The following is a 19,473-nucleotide window of genomic DNA, read 5'->3' as shown; positions in this document are numbered from 1 at the left end:
CATCCAAAATAACTAGACAGTACTTACTCCCGCCGATGCTTATGTAAGCAATCGGGTCGAATAGATCCATGTGTAGGAGCTCGAGCAACCTATCAGTCGTCATGATGTTCTTGTGTGGATGATGAGCACCAACTTGCTTCCCTGCTTGGCATGCGCTACAAATCCTATCTTTCTCAAAATGAACATTTGTTAATCCTAAAATGTGTTCTCCCTTTAGAAGCTTATGAAGATTCTTCATTCCAACATGTGCTAGTCGGCGATGCCAGAGCCAGCCCATGTTGGTCTTAGCAATTAAGCAAGTGTCGAGTTCAGCTCTATCAAAATTTACTAAGTATAGCTGACCCTCTAACACTCCCTTAAATGGTACTGAATCATCACTTCTTCTAAAGATAGTGACACCTACATCAGTAAATAGACAGTTGTAGCCCATTTTGCATAATTGAGAAACGGAAAGCAAATTGTAATCTAATGAATCTACAAGAAAAACATTGGAAATAGAATGGTCAGGAGATATAGCAATTTTACCCAATCCTTTGACCAAACCTTGATTTCCATCCCCGAATGTGATAGCTCGTTGGGGATCTTGGTTTTTCTCGTAGGAGGAGAACATCTTCTTCTCCCCTGTCATGTGGTTTGTGCACCCGCTGACGATTACCCAACTTGAGCCCCCGGATGCATAAACCTACAAAACAAGTTTAGTTCTTGACTTTAGGTACCCAAATGGTTTTGGGTCCTTTGGCATTAGACACAAGAACTTTGGGTACCCAAACACAAGTCTTTGACCCCTTGTGCTTGCCCCCAACATATTTGGCAACTACCTTGCCAGATTTGTTAGTTAAAACATATGATGCATCAAAAGTTTTAAATGAAATGTCATGATCATTTGATGCACTAGGAATTTTCTCCTTAGGCAACTTAGCACGGGTTAGTTGCCTAGAACTAGATGTCTCACCCTTATACATAAAAGCATGGTTAGGGCCAGAGTGAGACTTCCTAGAATGAATTCTCCTAATTTTGCTCTCGGGATAACCGGCAGGGTATAAAATGTAACCCTCGTTATCCTGAGGCATGGGAGCCTTGTCCTTAACAAAGTTGGACAATTTCTTAGGAGGGGCATTAAGTTTGACATTGTCCCCCTTTTGGAAGCCAATGACATCCTTAATGCCAGGGCGTCTCCCACTATAAAGCATACTATGAGCAAATTTAAATTTTTCATTTTCAAGTTCATGCTCGGCAATTTTAGCATCTAAATTTGCTATATGATCATTTCGTTGCTTAATTAATATCATATGATCATGAATAGCATTAATATCAACATCTCTACATCTAGTGCAAATAGTGACATGCTCAGTGGTAGATGTAGAGAGTTTGCAAGAATTAAGTTCAACAATCTTAGCACGCAATATATCATTTTTATCTCTAAGATCAGAAATCGTAATATTGCAAACATCTAATTCTTTAGCCTTAGTAAGCAATCTTTCATTTTCATTTCTAAGGCTAGCAAGAGAAATGTTTAATTCTTCAATCTTAGCAAGCAAATCATCATTATCATTTCTAGGATTGGGAATTGAAACATCACAAACATTTGAATCAACCTTAGCACTTAAACTAGCATTTTCATTTCTAAGGTTGTCAATGGTCTCATGGCAAGTACTTAGCTCACTAGATAATTTTTCGCACTTTTCTACTTCTAGAGCATAAGCATTTTTCACCTTAACATGCTTTTTGTTTTCTTTAATAAGGAAGTCCTCTTGAGTGTCCAAGAGATCATCCTTCTCATGAATGGCACTAATCAATTCATTTAATTTTTCTTTTTGTTGCATGTTTAGGTTGGCAAAAAGAGTACACAAATTATCTTCCTCATCACTAGCATTATCATCGCTAGAGGACTCATATCTAGTGGAGGATTTGGATTTAACCTTCTTCTTTTTGCCGTCCTTGGCCATGAGGCACTTGTGGCCGACGTTGGGGAAGAGAAGTCCCTTGGTGACGACGATGTTGGCGGCGTCCTCGTCGGAGGAGGAGTCGCTAGAGCTTTCATCGGAGTCCCACTCGCGACAAACATGGGCATCACCGCCCTTCTTCTTGTAGTACCTCTTCTTCTCCTTTCTTCTCCCCTTCTTGTCGTCGCCCCTGTCACTGTCACTAGATAGTGGACATTTTGCAATAAAATGACCGGGCTTACCACATTTGTAGCAAACTTTCTTGGAGCGGGGCTTGTAATCTTTCCCCTCCTTTGCTTGAGGATTTGGCGGAAGCTCTTGATGACGAGCGACATTTCCTCGTTGTCGAGCTTGGAGGCGTCGATGGGTGTTCTACTCGATGTAGACTCCTCCTCCTTCTCCTCCGTCGCCTTAAATGCGACCGATTGTGCTTCGGACGTGGAGGGACCATCAAGCTCGTTGATCTTTCTTGAGCCTTTTATCATGAATTCAAAGCTCACAAAATTCCCGATCACTTCCTCGGGAGTCATTAGTGTATATCTAGGATTGCCACGAATCAATTGAACTTGAGTAGGGTTAAGGAAAATAAGTGATCTTAGAATAACCTTAACCATTTTGTGGTCATCCCATTTTTTGCTCCCGAGGTTGCGCACTTGATTCCCCAAGGTTTTGAGCCGGTTGTACATGTCTTGTGGCTCCTCCCCTTGGCGAAGACGGAAGCGACCGAGCTCCCCCTCGATCGTCTCCCGCTTGGTGATCTTGGTTAGCTCATCTCCCTCGTGCGCGGTTTTGAGCACGTCCCAAACTTCCTTGGTGCTCTTTAATCCTTGCACCTTGTTATACTCCTCTCGACTTAGAGAGGCGAGGAGTATAGTTGTGGCTTGGGAGTTCAAGTGCTCGATTTGGGCCACCTCGTCCTCATCATAATCTTCATCCCCTACGGATGGTACGTGTACACCAAACTCAACGACATCCCATATACTTTTGTGGAGTGAGGTTAGATGAAATCGCATTAAATCACTCCACCTTGCATAATCTTCACCATCAAAAGTTGGTGGTTTGCCTAATGGGACGGAAAGTAAAGACGTATGTTTAGGAATGCGAGGATAGCGTAAGGGGATCTTACTAAACTTCTTGCGCTCATGGCGCTTGGAAGTAATGGAAGGCGCGTCGGAGCCGGAGGTGGAAGGTGATGAAGTATCGGTCTCGTAGTAGACCACCTTCCTCATCTTCTTTTTCTTGTCGCCACTCTGATGCGACTTGTGGGAAGAGGATTTCTTCTCCTTCCCCTTCCCTTTGTTGCGGGACTCTTCCGATGTAGCCTTCCCGTGGCTTGTAGTGGGCTTGTCGCCGGTTTCCATCTCCTTCTTGGCGTGATCTCCCGACATCACTTCGAGCGGTTAGGCTCTAATGAAGCACCAGGCTCTGATACCAATTGAAAGTCGCCTAGAGGGGGGGTGAATAGGGCGAATCTGAAATTTAACAACTTAATCACAACTACAAGCCGGGTTAGCGTTAGAAATATAATCGAGTCCGAGAGAGAGGGTGCAAAACAAATCGCAAGCGAATAAAGAGTATGACACGCAGATTTGTTTTACCGAGGTTCGGTTCTTGCAAACCTACTCCCCGTTGAGGTGGTCACAAAGACCGGGTCTCTTTCAACCCTTTCCCTCTCTCAAACGGTCCCTCGGACCGAGTGAGCTTCTCTTCTCAAATCAATTGGGAATCAAACTTCCCGCAAGGACCACCACACAATTGGTGTCCCTTGCCTTGCTTACAAATGAGATGATCGCAAGAAAGAATGAAAGAAAGAAGCAATCCAAGCGCAAGAGCTCAAAAGAACACAACAAATCTCTCTTACTAATCACTAATGCTTTGTGTGGAATTGGGAGAGGATTTGATCACTTGGGTGTGTCTAGAATTGAATGCTAGAGCTCTTGTAAGTAGTTGGAAGGTGGAAAACTTGGATGACTTGAATGTGGGGTGGTTGGGGGTATTTATATCCCCAACCACCAAACTAGCCGTTTGGTGGAGGCTGCTGTCGCATGGCGCACCGGACAGTCCGGTGCGCCACCCACGTCACCAGGCCGTTGGGTTCCGACCATTGGAGCTCTGACGTGTGGGCCCGCCTGGCTGTCCGGTGGTGCACCGGACAAGTCCTGTAGACTGTCCAGTGTGCCACCCGCGCATGCTCTGCTCCTCTGCGCGCGCTGGCGCGCATTTAATGCGTTGCAGTCGACCGTTGGCGCGAAGTAGTCGTTGCTCCGCTGGCTCACCGGACAGTCCGGTGTACACCGGACATGTCCGGTGAATTATAACGGAGCGGATTCCCAAAGCTGGCGAGTTCAGAGTCGCTCTCCTCTGGGGCACCATACACTGTCCGGTGATACACTGGACAGTCCGGTGAATTATAGCGAAGTGTCTCTGAGAATTCCCGAAGGTGCGAAGTTTGGCTTGGAGTTCCTTGGTGCACCGGACACTGTCCGGTGCCGCACCGGACAGTCTGGTGTGCCAGACCAGGATGCCTTCGGTTATCCCTTGCTCTCTTTGATTGAACCCTTTTCTTGGTCTTTTTATTGGCTTAGTGTGAACCTTTGGCACTTGTATAGCTTTATAGACTAGAGCAAACTAGTTAGTCCAATTATTTGTGTTGGGCAATTCAACCACCAAAATCATTTAGGAAAATAGGTGTAAGCCTAATTCCCTTTCATGTATGCTATTTTTTATAATCACTTGTTGTAATAATATTACTTCCAATTATTTATTCATTGAATATATTTTAACAAAAGATAATAGTCTCTCTATTATTCGGGTCTATTCGGTGGACCGAATAGACTGAACCAAAGTTGTGAGTCTATTCGGGTTCGGTTCCTAAAATTATTTTGAAAATTTCGGTTCTCATTTTCAGAACCCGAAATTTCACAAAATCGAATAGACCGAACCGAATTACCCTAATATACCGAATGCCCAACCCTAGCTAGAGGTAGGCTTTCTTTTGCTTTGAACGTGTTTTTGTTGGACATTGGTGCTCATGGTCACTTTGTGATCCCTCCTTCGTAGACCTCTAGAAGAAGTTCTCTGAGGCCCATGACGCTATAAAGGTGGTTGAGGAGGCGAAGAAGGCGGTGGAGGATGAAGCGTGCAAGCTCATGATCGTCTGTGATGATGCCATTGTCACACAATTCCAAGTGCAAACTTCGCTGAAGGAGCGCGATGTCGAACTATAAGAGCTTCACCTAGCCGCGAGTGAGGGTTGCAACCACCTTGCTTCTCTATCGTCGACTCAGGTGCCTCTGATTGACCGGCTGCGAGCGCTCCCCGGTCACGTGGAGTGTGCGGTCTTTGAAGGGGCGTTTCACGGAGGTAGCCTGGCCTTGGGTCAGATGGTATCCCACTTCAACAAGATCAACGCAGGCATGATCATGGAGGGGTTCGTCACCGGCCGGAGCTATGAGGATTTGGATACTACAAGTGCGCCCTCACGCTCGCTCGCTCGCCAGCGGGGTCATCATGAAGATGCTTCTGAGGGGACCCTCGAGCCCGGAGCTGCCTCTCAGCGCCTCTGAGTTATGTTATTTCCTAGCCTTGATGTTTTGTACTGAACCCTTTATCTGGATGGGTGAACACTTAGTCGTGGAGAATGTTTTGCGAAATTGCTTATTTTTGTGAACGCTGATTTTTATCGTGGTTGATCCTCCGAGTCTTGACGACGCATCCTAGGGTGCCTCTCTCCCAGCCCGAAGCAGGACATGGCGGTCTGGTCAGCATGTTTCACTTTCTCGAGCGTGAAAACGAGGGGGGTTGAGTTCACTTACTCACAGGTAAAATCTTAGGTCCTCGATGTTCCATTCGTTAGCCACTCGGTTGCCATCGGTGTCCTTGAGTCGGTAGGCCCCTGGGCACATGGTCTGGGCGATGATATAAGGTGCGGTGAGAGCTTATGCTTGTCCTTTGTGGTCATTACCCTTTGCAGCACCAGGTTTCGACGTTAAACGATCTGCCACACACCTGTTGATCATGGTAGCATCGCAAGTCTTGTTGGTACTTGGTGAAGTGAACCACGACCGTGTGGCGTGCTTAGCCGAGCAGGTCGACAGCGAGCTATGTGTCTGTAGTTGCTCGTACGTCATCATAAGCCTTAGTCCTAGGGATTCATATTCTAGTTCTGAGGTGAATGGGAAATTGGGTTAACCATTTCCTACAATTAATTTTGGTGGGTGATGATCAACACAAACCCATGTACTAACTAGTTTGTCTAGAATTCATGGATTATAGGTGCATGAGATTCAACGCAAACCAAGAATATAATCCGGTTAGCGACACAATAAAAAATGGAGCAAAGAACTTGAGTGTGCTGAAAAATGGCGCACCGGACTGTCCGGTGTGCCATGGGACAGTGTTCGGTGAACCAGGACCGTACAACTTCAAATCAGCCACTCTCGGGAATTCCAGGGCGCGCTCCGCTATAATTCACCGGATTGTCCGGTGAGCCAGCGGAGCAACGACTCTCTGCGCCAACGGTCGACTCTGCCAAGTGAACAGTGATGAACAGTACCGCGACAGAAGTCAGAGCAGCGAAGTCAGAGGGGCATCAGACTGTCTGGTGCAGCAAGATGATAGACAGCTCCAACGGTCAACTGCTGAGAACCCTAACGGACGAGCTAACGTGGCACGCACCGAACAGTGCATAATACCTGTCCGGTGGCGCACCGGACTGTCCGGTGCGCCCATCACCAGCAACCTTCACCAACGGCTATGGAAGTGGTTGGGGGCTATAAATACCCCAACCACCTCATTCATATCCATTCAAGCATTCTGAAAGTCGCCTAGAGGGGGGTGGATAGGCAAAATCTGAAATTTACAAACTTAAGCACACACTATAAGCCGGGGTTAGCGTTAGAATTAAATCCGAGTCCAAAAGAGAGGGAAAACAAATCAACTAAGAAATAAAGCGGATGAACACGGTGATTTGTTTTACCGAGGTTCGGTTCCAAAGAACCAAGTCCCTGTTGAGGTGGTCACAAAGACCAGGTCTCTTTCAACCCTTTCCCTCTCTCAAACGGTCACCAAGACCGAGTGAGCTTTCTCCTTAATCAACGGGTCACTTAGACCCCGCAAGGACCACCACACACTTGGTGTCTCTTGCTTTGATTACAAGTCACTTGAGAATAAGAATGGGAAAAGAAGAAAGCATGATTGCAAAAGCCAAGCGACAAGAGCGACAAATAACACACAGATCACTCTCTCTCTCAAGTCACTAATCACTAATGATCACTTGTCTCAATTGTGGAACTTGGAGAGATTAAAGGCTTTGATTGTGTCTTTGAATGAATTGCTATCTCTTGTATTGAATGTGAAGGATTGGAGTGCTTGGTTGAAGTGAATGGAGGTGGTTGGGGTGGTATTTATAGCCCCCAACCACTTCCTAGCCGTTGCTTCTTTTCTGCCGACCGCGGACGGTCCGCGCCCCTGCTCCGGACGGTCCGCACCTGCACATCAACAACTGAAATCACAACGGTCAGCAGTAACGGCTATATCAACGACTACTTTGCATTTAATGCGTCGTCAGATGTCAGATAAAGGCAATCGCGGACGGTCCGGTCGTGCACCCCGGACGGTCCGCGAGGACGCTATAATTCATTTTACCGAACCAGTTACCTTCAAGTTTTTCGGTTCTTCACCGACCGGACGGTCCGCGCCTGAGGCTGGACGGTCCGCGCTCGGTCTCGGACGTGACTTGTGTTTTTGCATTGGTTCTATTCGAGGGTCACCCTAGTGTCGCGGACGGTCCGTCGCAAGGGCCCGGACGGTCCGCGCGTAGGTGTTTTTCCAAAAAGCTTCTCCTGTCCAGAATAATCTATGGTATTCCGGACAGCCGACTTAGAATAGTTGTAGATGAACTTATGCACCTGTGAAATGATCAACTGGGCAAACTGGTTAGTCCACAAGGTTTGTGATGGTCGTCAAACACCAAAATCGATTATAGGAAATATTGAGACTATTTCCATTTCACATTCCAAACATCCCATTCATTGCAAGAGCAAAAGACTCCACTCCAAGACACATCAAATAGATCCAATCCTCTCTAAGCCTCCAAATCAACTCAATTCCATTAGGGACTTGAGAAAGGGTGTTTTGTGTTCTTTTGTTGCTCTTGTCGCTTGGATTGGCCTTTTTCTTTTCCCATTCTTATTCTCAAGTGATTTGTAAGCGAAGCAAGAGACACCAAGTGTGTGGTGGTCCTTGCGGGGTCTTAGTGACCCATGAGATTAAGGAAGAAGGCTCACTCAGTCTAAGTGACCGTTTGAGAGAGGGAAAGGGTTGAAATAGACCCGGTCTTTGTGGCCACCTCAACGGGGACTAGGTTCTTTGGAATCGAACCTCGGTAAAACAAATCATCGTGTTCACTTGCCTTGATTCTTGTTTGATTTGTTTTTCCCTCTCTTCGGACTTGAATTTAATTATAACGCTAATCCCGACTTGTAGTGTGTGTTTAAGTTTATAAATTTTAGGTTTCGCCTATTCACCCTCCTAGGCGACTTTCAATTGGTATCAGAGCCAATACTTCATTAAAATCCTAACCAACTCGAAGTGATGTATGGAGATCACACCAAGAGGGAGATCATGACCGGCGAAAAGCCCATAGGCTCACGGAGGACTCTCTCAAGGGAGTCCGGTAACAAAAACAAGGAGGGATCCTCTTCCTCCATCAAGTCGCATCGGAGAGGTGACAAGAAGAAGAAGATGGAGAAGGTCGTCTACTACAAGACCGACTCTTCGTCACCCTCCACATCAAGCTCTGAGTCGTCCACTGCTTATAAGCGCCTTGAGCGCAAGAAGTATAGTAAGATGCCCCTACGCTATCCTCATATTTCAAAGCGTGCTACATTACTTTCCATAACCCTAGGTAAGCCACCATATTTTTATGGTGAAGATTATTGCATGTGGAGTGATAAAACGAGGCACCACCTAACCTCACTCCACGAAAGCATTTGGGATATTGTTGAATTTGGAGCGTAGGTACCAAAGGTGGGGGACAAGGACTACGACTCGGACGATGCCGCCCAAATTAGGCACCTTAACTCCCAAGCCACGTCTATACTCCTCGCCTCCTTGTGTCGAGAGGAGTATAACAAGGTGCAAGGATTAAAGAGCGCCAAAGAAATTTGGGACGCCCTCAAAACCGCGCATGAAGGGGACGAGGTGACCAAGATCACCAAGCATGAAACGATCGAGGGAGAACTCGATCGATTCATCCTCAACAAAGGAGAAGAGCCGCAAGCCATGTACAACCGGCTCAAGACAATGGTGAACCAAGTGTGCAACCTCGGGAACACCAAATGGGATGACCATGAAATGGTCACGGTTATTCTAAGATCCCTTATTTTTCGTAATCCTATTCAAGTACAACTAATTCGTGGGGATCCTAGATACAAACTAATATCTCCCGAGGAAGTCATTGGCAAGTTTGTGAGCTTTGAACTAATGATCAAAGGCTCCAAACACATCGTCAACTTGGAGCAAGGCACCACCTCTACATCCAAGGTGCAACCCATCGCATTCAAGGCGACGAAAGAAAAGAAGGAGTCTACACCAAGTAGGTTTCCAATCGATGCCTCCAAGCTCGACAACGAGGAAATGACGCTCATCATCAAGAGCTTCCGCCAAATCCTCAAACAAAGGAGGGGAAAAGACTACAAGTCCCGCTCTAAGAGGGTTTGTTACCGTTGTGGTAAGTCCGATCATTTCATAGCTAAATGTCCAATTTCTAGTGGAAGTGATAGGGACGAAGACAAGAAGGGGAAGAAGAAGGAGAAGAAGAGATAGTACAAAAAGAAGGGCGGCGATGCGCACATATGTGGAACTCCGAAGAGAGCTCCACCGACGAAGACACCGAGAACATCGCCGTCCCAACATCGGCCACAAGTGTCTCATGTCTAAGGACGACAAGAAAAAGAAGGTACACTCTAGAGCCACCCCAAATATACAACATTTAGTAATGAGGGTAGCTCTAGCGATGATGAAAAGGATTTACTTGCTCTTTTTGCAAACCTTAACATGGAACAAAAGAAAATGTTAAATGAACTAATAGAGACCATTAACAAGAAAGATGATCTCTTGGAAAGCGAAGAGGACTTTCTCGTTAAAGAAAATTAAAAAATTGTTAAGTTAAAAAATGCTTATGCTAAGGAAGTCTAAAAATGTGAAAACTTATCTAAGGAGCTTAGCATTTGTCATGATTCAATTTCAAGTCTTAGAACTAAGAATGCTAGTTTAGTTTCCAAGATTGAAAAATTGAATGTTTGCAATGATTCATTTTCCTGTCTTAGAGATGATAACATTAGATTAAATGCTAAGATAGAAGAATTAAATGTTTGCAAACCATCTACCATCTACTATTGAGCATGTTTCCATTTGCACTAGATGTAAATATATAAATGTTGAAGATATTGATGATCAACTTGCCATGATTAAACAACAAAATAATCACATAGCTAAATTAACTGCTAAAATTGCCGAGCATGAACTAGAAAATGAAAAATTTAAATTTGCTAGTAGCATGCTCTATAATGGGAGACGCCTTGTCATTAAGGATGCCATTGGTTTCCAATAGGGGAGCAATGTCAAGCTTAATGCCCCTAATAAACTGTCTAATTTTGTTAAGGGTAAGGCTCCCATGGTTCAGGATAGTGAGGATTACATTTATATCCTACAAACTATACCGAACACAAAATTAGGAAGATTCATGCTAGGAAACCTCACAATGTTTCTCATCATGCATTCATGTATAAAAATGAGGCTTCTAGCTTTAGGCATGCCACTCATATTAAAATGCCTAAAAAGAAAAATCCTGCTGCATCAAATGGACATAATATTTCATTTAAGACCTTTGATGCTTCATATGTTTTAACTAACAAATCAGGCAAAATAGTTGCCAAATATGTAGGGGGCAAACACAAGAGTCCAAAGACTTGTGTTTGGGTACCCAAGGTGCTTGTTTCTAACGTCAAAGGACCCAAGATTGTTTGGGTACCTAAGAACAAGGTCTAAAATTGTTTTGTAGGTTTATGCATCTGGTGGTTCAAGTTGGATAATCGATAGCGGGTGCACAAACCACAAGACAGGGGAGAAGAGAATGTTCTCCTCCTATGAGAAAAATAAAGATCTCCAACGAGCTATCACATTCGGGGATGGAAATCAAGGTTTGGTCAAAGGTTTGGGTAAAATTGCTATATCACCTGACCATTTTATTTCCAATGTTTTTCTTGTAGATTCCTTAGATTACAATTTGCTTTCTGTTTCTCAATTGTATAAAATGGGTTAAAATTGTCTATTCACTGATATATGTGTTACTGTCTTTAGAAGAAGTGACGATTCAATAGCATTTAAGGGAGTGTTAGATTGTCAGCTATACTTAGTAGATTTTAATGAGAATCAAGCTGAGCTAGACACTTGTTTAATTACTAAGACTAATATGTGCTGGCTCTGGCATCGCTGACTTGCCCATGTTGGGATGAAGAATCTGAAAGGGAAATAGGGCTTAAACCTTTTCCTAAATGATTTTGGTGGTTGAATGCCCAACACAAATAATTGGACTAACTAGTTTGCTCTAGATTATATATTCTACAGGTGCTAAAGGTTCAACACAAACCAATAAAAAGATCAAAGTTAGGGTTCAAAAGAAAGGAGCAAAAGAAACCGAAGAGAACCCTGGTCTGGCGCACCGGACTGTCCGGTGCCCAGGGCCATACGACTTCAAACTTGCCACCTTTGGATTTCTGGAGAGCCGCTCCGCTATAATTCACCGGACTATCTGGTGTGCCACCGGACTGTCCGGTGGCTAGCGAGCGCAACGGTCGACTCCAACGGTCGCCTGCAATGTGAACAGAGCGCGGATAGTTCGTGCAGAGTCAGAGCAGCGCCAGAAGGCGCACCGGACAATGAACAGTGCCTGTCCGGTGCGGCACCGGACTGTCCGGTGCCACCAGACGACAAAGCTCCAACGGTCAAAACCGTCAGAACCCTAACGGTTGGGTGACGTGGCTGGCACACCGGACAGTGTCCGGTGCGCCCATCGACAGACAGCCTCTCCAACGGTTGAATTGGTAGTTGGGGCTATAAATACCCCCAACCACCACCACTCCAAGCATCCAAGTTTTTCAGACATCTCATTCAATACAAGAGCTAGTGCAATCAATACAAGACACAATTCAAAAGGATCAAAGCCTCTCCAAGTCCCAAATACACTCCAAACACCTAGTGACTAGAGAGAGAGTTTTGCTCGTGTTCTTTGAGCTCTTGTTCTTGGATCGCTTTCTTCCTTCCTCATTCTTGTTCCCAAGTGTTTTGTAAGCAAGGAAAGAGACACCAATTGTGTGGTGGTCCTTGCGGGGTCTAAGTGACCCGTGAGAATTAAGGAGAAAGCTCACTCGGTCTAAGTGACCGTTTGAGAGAGGGAAAGGATTGAAAGAGACCCGGTGTTTGTGACCACCTCAACAGGGATTAGGTTCTTTGGAACCGAACCTCGGTAAAAGAAATCACCGCGTCATCCCCTTTATTTTCTTGGTTGATTTGTTTCCCCCCTCTCTCGGACTCGGTTTTTATTCTAACGCTAACCCCAGCTTGAAGTGTGCTTAAAGTTTGTAAATTTTAGTTTCCGCCTATCCACCCCCCTCTAGGCGACTTTTAGAATCTTCACAAGCTTCTAAAGGGAGAGCACATTTTAGGACTAACCAATGTTCATTTTGAGAAAGACAAGGTTTGTAGCGCTTGCCAAGCAGGGAAGCAAGTTGGAGTCCACCGTCCACACAAAAACATAATGACGATGGACAAACCGCTCGAGCTACTCCACATGGACCTATTCGGCCCAATCGCTTACATAAGCATCGTCGAGAGTAAGTATTGTCTAGTTATTGTGGATGATTATTCTCGCTTCACTTGGGTGTTCTTTTTGCAGGAAAAATCCCAGACCCAAGATACCTTAAAAGGATTCTTGAGACGGGCTCAAAATGAGTTCGGATTCAGGATAAAAAAGATAAGAAGCGATAATGGGACGGAGTTCAAGAATTCTCAAATTGAAGGATTTCTTGACTAGGAGGGCATCAAGCATGAGTTCTCCTCTCCCTACACACCTCAACAAAATGGTGTAGTGGAGAGGAAGAATAGAACTCTACTGAACATGGCAAGGACCATGATTAATGAGTACAAGACACCGGATCGGTTTTGGGCTAAGGCGATTAACACCGCCTGCTACTCCATCAACCGGTTATATCTTCACCGAATCATCAAGAAGACATCATAAGAACTCAACACTGGTAAAAAGCCTAATGTTTCATATTTTAGAGTCTTTGGAAGCAAATGTTTTATTCTTATTAAAAGAGGTAGAAGTTCTAAATTTGCTCCTAAGGTTGTAGAAGGCTTTTTACTAGGGTATGACTCAAACACAAGGGCATATAGAGTCTACAACAAATCCACTGGATTAGTTGAGGTTTCTTGTGACATTGTTTTTAATGAGACTAATGGCTCCCAAGTGGAGCAAGTTGATCTTGATGAGTTAGATGATGAAGAGGCTCCGTGCGTTACGCAAAGGAACATGTCCATTGGCGATGTGTGTCCTATGGAATTCGAAGAGCCCACACAAGCACAAGATCAACCATCATCTTCCATGCAAGCATCCCCACCAACTCAAGACGAGGATCAGGCTCAAGATGATGAAGATAAGGATCAAGAGGATGAGCCACCTCAAGAGGAGGATATGGATCTAGGGGGAGATGAAGATGATCAAGACAAGGAAGATGATCGAGAAATAAGGGATCAAAGGCTGCCACACCCAAGGGTCCACCAAGCAATTTAAAGAGATCACTCCGTCAACTCCATCCTTGGTGACATTCATAAGGGGGTAACCACTAGATCTCGAGTTGCTCATTTCTGTGAACATTACTCTTTTGTTTCCTCTATTGAGCCATACAGGGTGGAGGATGCATTAAGAGATCCAGATTGGGTGGTGGCTATGCAAGAGGACCTCAACAATTTCACAAGGAATGAGGTATGGCATTTAGTTCCACGTCCTAATCAAAATGTTGTAGGTACCAAGTGGGTATTCCGCAACAAGCAAGATGAGCATGGTTTGGTGACAAGGAACAAAGCCCGACTTATGGTCAAAGGTTATTCACAAGTTGAAGGTTTGGACTTTGATGAAACTTATGCACCTGTAGCTAGGCTTGAGTCAATTCGTATATTACTTGCCTATGCTACTTACCATGGCTTCAAGCTTTATCAAATGGACGTGAAAAGTGCCTTCCTCAATGGACCTATCAAGGAAGAGGTCTAAGTTGAGCAACCTCCCGGCTTTCAAGATAGTGAGTACCCTAATCATGTGTATGAACTCTCAAAGGCGCTTTATGGGCTCAATCAAGCCCCAAGAGCATGGTATGAATGCCTGCGAGATTTTTTATCACTAATGGCTTCAAAGCCGGTAAAGCCGATCCTACTCTCTTTACTAAAACTATTGCAAAAGACTTGTTTATATGCCAAATCTATGTTGATGATATTATATTTGGATCTACTAATAAGTCATCTTGTGAAGAGTTTAGTAGGATAATGGTACAGAAATTCGAGATGCCTATGATGGGGGAGTTGAGGTATTTCCTTGGATTTCAAATCAAGCAACCCCAAGATGGCACCTTCATCAGCCAAACAAAGTACATTCAAGACATACTTAAGAAGTTTGTAATGAAGGATGGCAAACCCATCAAGACACCCATGGGAACCAATGGGCATCTCGACCTCGACACGGAAGGTAAATTCGTAGATCAAAAGGTATATCGGTCGATGATAGGATCTTTACTCTATTTATGTGCATCTCGACCAGATATTATGGTTTCTGTATGCATGTGTACAAGATTTCAGGCAAATCCTAAGGAAGTTCACCTTAGGGTCGTGAAGAGAATCATGAGATACTTAGTTTACACTCCTAAGTTTGGGCTTTGGTACCCCAAGGGATCTACCTTTGATCTAATTGGGTATTCCGATGCCAATTGGGCAGGGTGTAAAATTGATAGGAAGAGCACATCAGGGACTTGTCAGTTTTGGGGAAGATCCCTAGTGTCATGGGCTTCAAAGAAACAAAATTCAGTAGCTCTTTCCACCACCGAATCCGAGTACATTGCCGCAGACCATTGTTGTGTGCAATTACTTTGGATGAGGCAAACCCTTAGGGACTATGGGTACAAATTGAGCATAGTCCCTCTCCTATGTGATAATGATAGTGCAATCCGCATGACGTATAATCCCGTTGAACACAGTCGCACTAAGCACATAAATATTCGGTATCACTTTCTGAGAGATCACCAACCGAAGAGGGATATCGAAATTGCTTATGTTAACACTCACAACCAATTAGCCGATATCTTTACCAAACCACTAGATGAGAAAACTTTTAGCAAACTTATGAATGAGCTAAATATACTTGATTTTCGGAACTTTGATTGAAACATTGCACACATAGCTCATGAATATACCTTTGATCACATCTCTTTCATTTGGTACAACTGCATATTTCCTATTCTTCGTGTGCCAAGCTACGACTAATGTGTTTTCAAGTATATTTTTATACTAAGTCGTAGATTGAAAGGGAAATGGAGTATTCGGTAAAGAACAAGGCTTCCACTCCACAACTCTGACGGTATCATTTACCCTTTGTCGTTGTTCCTCCACACTCTCAATTGGTATAATCCTTCACTCTTATTTACTTGTATCAATGGGGAGAAAAACAAGAAGGGCTCTCAAGATCTCCGTTTTTGGCGATTAATGCCAAAGGGGGAGAATGTATTTAGCCTAAAGCAAAAGGACCGCCAAAGTAAAAGGATCGCACCACCACCAATTTAAAAATTTTAGTATATTTTTCAAATTGGTATCTTTCAAAAATAAGTATTTCAATTAGTAATTAATCAAAATGAATTTTCAATTGGTATGTGAAGAGAATTTCTAAATTGGTATATCCAAAACTTCACTTTAAGAATGAAAGAATTTCAAATAAGAATATTTTCAAATGGTATCAAATTTTCAACTCAGATGTGAAAATTTCAATTGATTTCCACTTCAAAACCCGCTTGAAAGCTAAGGGGAGAATTTCATTCAGGGGGAGCTTTTATGTAGTCAAAGGAAAAGCATTTGAAACAGGGGGAGAAATTTCAAAATCCTAAAAATGCTACTTGCAATCATACTATCATATCGTTGACTACTTACAAAAGTTTTTGAATAGATTTCCAAAAAGGTTTGCAAAAACAAAACTGTGGTGCAAATATGGTCCAAAATGTTAAATAAAAGAAAGACAATCCATTCACTCTTATTCTTAGTGATACTTTCAATTGGTTTAACTCCAAGTAACCTATGCACATTCATCATAAATGCAAACTAGTTACATTTCTGCACTTTATATTTTCCTTGGTTTGTGTTGGCATCAATCACCAAAAAGGGGGAGATTGAAAGGGAAATTGGGTTAACCATTTCCTACAATTAATTTTGGTGGGTGATGATCAACACAAACCCATGGACTAACTAGTTTGTCTAGAATTCATGGATTATAGGTGCATAAGGTTCAACACAAACCAAGAAAGAAATCCAGTTAGGGACATTATAAAAAATGGAGCAAAGAACTTGAGTGTGCTGAAAAATGGCGCATCGGACTGTCCGGTGTGCCAGGACCGTACAACTTCGAATCAGCCACTCTCGGGAATTCCAGGGCGCGCTCCGCTATAATTCACCGGACAGTCTGGTGTGCCACCTGACTGTCTGGTGAGCCAGCGGAACAATGGCTCTCTGCGCCAACGGTCGACTCTGCCAAGTGAACAGTGATGAACAGTGCCACGACAGAAGTCAAAGCAGCGAAATCAGAGGGGCACCGGACTATCCGGTGCAACAAGACGACAGACAGCTCCAACGGTCAACTGCTCAAAACCCTAACGAACGAGCTGACGTGGCACACACCGGACAGTGCACAATACCTGTTGTAGGTTCTAGGACACCGGCTAGAGGGGGGGGGGTGAATAGACGGTTTTGACTAAAATCAAAAAACACTAGGGGAATTTAATCAATATAATAAGAGGTATAAATATTCTATTGATAACAAGTAAACAATATATGAGAATCAACTAAGGTGATTGAATACTTGAAGAACAATATGCAAAACACTATCACTTGCACGGCAATAAGTAATGCAAGAAAGTAAAGACACCGAATTTTATCACGTGGTATCGGTGATTTGCCGATCACCCCTAATCCACGTTGAGGTGGACTTCAAGCTCTCACTTGCTCCTCTATCAAGACACGGCTTGATCTTTGAGCCAAGTGGACAAGAAATCACTCAATACCTCGATTCCACTAATGTCACCTTTGCCGCTCCGGCGAGGTAGGCGCGAACCCCTCACAATCAACATCGTGGCTTCTCCACAATCTTCTTGGAGAGCTCGACGGAGACAATCACCCGAGCCGTCTAGAAGGCGGCAACCTCCAAGAGTAACAAGCCGATGACGCTTGCTCGGTGTACCACCTAGTGCCTCAAGAATCACCGATGGACGCAAATGCACTAGGAACACTCAATCTCTCACTAGAATGCAATCTCAAGCAAAGAGTGTGAGAGAGTGAGTTGGAGGATCAAAATTGAGCTCAATGTATGCAAGGAATGGCCAAGAGAACCCTCACACACAATCTACCCTTCTATTTATAGTCCCCCACTAGATTCCAACCATTATGAGCAAAAAGCACTTGTTCTGCGCACACGCGAACGGTCCGCGCCCTAGGGCCGGACGGTCCGCCGTACACATAACGACTATATTCCCGTTTAAAAATCTGTCAGAGCTGTCAGAAAAGTTAGGTCCGGACAGTTCGCCCGCCTCGGCCGGACCGTCCGCGACCTGGCAACTTGAAGCACCTGGACCTCTGACAAGGCCGGATGGTCCGAGACCTGGAGACAGTACTGTACGGACTTATCCTTCGGACAGTCCGTAGTACAAATCCCAAAAACCACACAGTCCCTGCCCAAACCATATCTGGCACCTGTGGATGGTCCGCCCATCAAAGCCGGACGGTACGCACTATAATTCAGGGACTGTCCCGAAAGCAGCCCCCATTGGTCAGGACTGCGGACGGTCCAACCCCAAGGCCCGGACGGCCCGCAGTGCAAATGAACAGGTCCTGTCCGAAGTGATCAGACTTCGGACCCCACTGGTGGATCGTGGACGGTCCTCCCTCAAGACCCGGACGGTCCACGCATCTAGGACTTTGCACTTTTTCAAACAAGCTTTTGAAGGGGTTTTTAACTCATGAAATTTGAAGCGCTGTTAGTCCTCATACAAATGCAATCACTAGATGCTCTATGAGGCACTAAGCTTTACACAGATCAAAGTCATTGACCCCTCTTAATAGTACGACTATCTAACCTATTAATCCGGTCAAGTATCTTCTCTAAACTCCTGAAGACCGGCAAAAACAAAACCTATGTTATACCTTTGCCTTCACTTGATCCACAACCAATGCTTATGAATCTCCAAGATTTCCTGTTCTATGTGGTCCAACCCTGCATTCTTATTTCTCCAAGAACCGTTAGTTCCACAAATAGTTGTTATTAATTACCAAAACATCACTAAGGGGCCTAGATGATTTATAATCTCCCCCTTTTTGGTAATTGAGGACAACACTACATAATATATTCAAGAGAAGTTTTGTTTTTCCAAATCTCCCTCATACCTTAGGCATAAGAAGGATTTTGGAGATGAGTTTCGTAAGACTTATCTTGATTTGAAGTTCTGTCCAAGAGATAGATAAATCCCAATTAAAACTCAGAATGTAAGAAAGGCTCCCCCTATGTGTGTGCAGGATATTTCAAGCTGAAGATACATCACACATAATAGATCGAAGTTTTGATGGAGACCTTCCTACAGTCATGGTTATCGAGGCGTACAAGAGATAATATGTAAAGTAAGCGCAGTAACTATAATCACTCCTCGATTAACCATTCACAGAGTAATTTGAACTAAACATAGTTAAACCCACAGAATATTACAAACAATTGTCCATAGGCATAAGACATAGAGTTCAAAGTTCAAATAGTAGCCAGTACCAGGTGCATGAGACATAAAATAATGCATGCGACATAAAATGGTAAACATGCACATGCACGGTCTCAATGTCCACATAAGCAAACTCCCCCTGAATAAGATAACTTCTCTTCTCTTTCTTCACTTCTCTCCCCATTTGGCATCAATTGCCACAAAAGAGAGGCTTCACTGATCACTTGGTGGAGGATGCATGTTATAGTAGTGAGTGCTGAAGGTATCAAAAAGAGAGGAGAACTGTCCAAAGTCTTGTTGGAGTTGCTGCTGCCTCTGGCTGATCTCTTGCATGCTGTCATTGGTAGAGAGGTTGTCAAATTGACTAGACAGAGCTCTCATGTTATCCTGAAAACTCTGCTGCATGTTGTTGAGTCTGGTCATGATTGGATCAGTGACATTAGTTTGAATGTGACTGCGAA

At 44.2% G+C, this 19,473-nt stretch overlaps 1 pseudogene; it reads left to right on the top strand.

The window, feature by feature from the left end:
* Window positions 1-6,207: 6,207 nt before the first annotated feature.
* Window positions 6,208-8,032, top strand: LOC109943180 (uncharacterized; annotated as a pseudogene).
* The last annotated feature ends 11,441 nt before the right edge of the window (window positions 8,033-19,473 follow it).

This window comes from Zea mays, chromosome 10 (genome assembly GCF_902167145.1).
Source record: "Zea mays cultivar B73 chromosome 10, Zm-B73-REFERENCE-NAM-5.0, whole genome shotgun sequence".
Lineage (NCBI taxonomy): Eukaryota > Viridiplantae > Streptophyta > Magnoliopsida > Poales > Poaceae > Zea > Zea mays.
This window is presented reverse-complemented; position numbering and strand designations above follow the sequence as displayed.